The sequence below is a fragment of the Haliaeetus leucocephalus genome, unplaced genomic scaffold, assembly GCF_000737465.1.
Source record: "Haliaeetus leucocephalus isolate CR32 unplaced genomic scaffold, Haliaeetus_leucocephalus-4.0 Scaffold92, whole genome shotgun sequence".
NCBI lineage: Eukaryota > Metazoa > Chordata > Aves > Accipitriformes > Accipitridae > Haliaeetus > Haliaeetus leucocephalus.
The window spans coordinates 12,801,167-12,801,995 of NW_010972528.1; positions in this window are offsets into that span (position 1 = coordinate 12,801,167).

Consider the following 829-nt stretch of genomic DNA (forward strand, 5'->3'; position numbering starts at 1 on the left):
TAGACAGTCTGTTATCACTACACTAGAGGTACACATTTGCTAATGTAATTAAGGATCAATTAAGAAAGTATTTTTGTTTCGCAGCAAGGAGAAGATGCTGATTCTGCTGCTTAAGACTTGGGCTGCGATTTTAGTGATCCGAGTCAAGTTCATGCTCTGTGACTCTGACTTTATGACCCAGATCCATAAAGGGGCTTAGGTGCTTAAAATCTGACTTCACGGGGATTTATTCCCCTAAGCCGTGGAGTGCAGCCTCTGGAACTTGACATACTCCTTTACGTGCCCGTGTTTAAACAACATGCTGCTTTATGCCTAGAACAGCCCTTTTTTGTTTTTTTGCCCTGCAGGGTGGTGCAGCTGCTCACCTGCCTGCCCCGGCCTGCCTTCGGAGCGATCGCGCCACTGCCCGGGAGCGGGCCCGGCGGCGCAGCGCGGGCCTCCAGCCCCACCGCTGCCGCTCCGGCCTGTAAGCTCCTTACGTAATGGCCGGGGGCGACGCCGAGGTTCTGAGGGCGCAAACCAGAGCAGCTGAACGCGGCCTGCGGGGGCCGTCCGAAGCAGCGAGTAGATGATGGTGGCAAAAAGGGTGGGCACCCCTTGGGGGGGATTTCGAGGTCTAGCGCAGGTTTCAGGGTGGCCCTGATGCCAGGCTGGGGGTCGGAGCCGCACCCCTACGCTGAGGCCTCCCGCCGGCACCACAGAGCCAGCCGCGCTTCCCTCACCGCGCTCCCCCCGCCCTTCGCACCCCTCAGCTGGGCTGCGCCACGCAGGACCAAGGCCGTGGGGCCGGCCCAGCACAAGAATAACCCCGAGAAGAGGCGTTATTTTT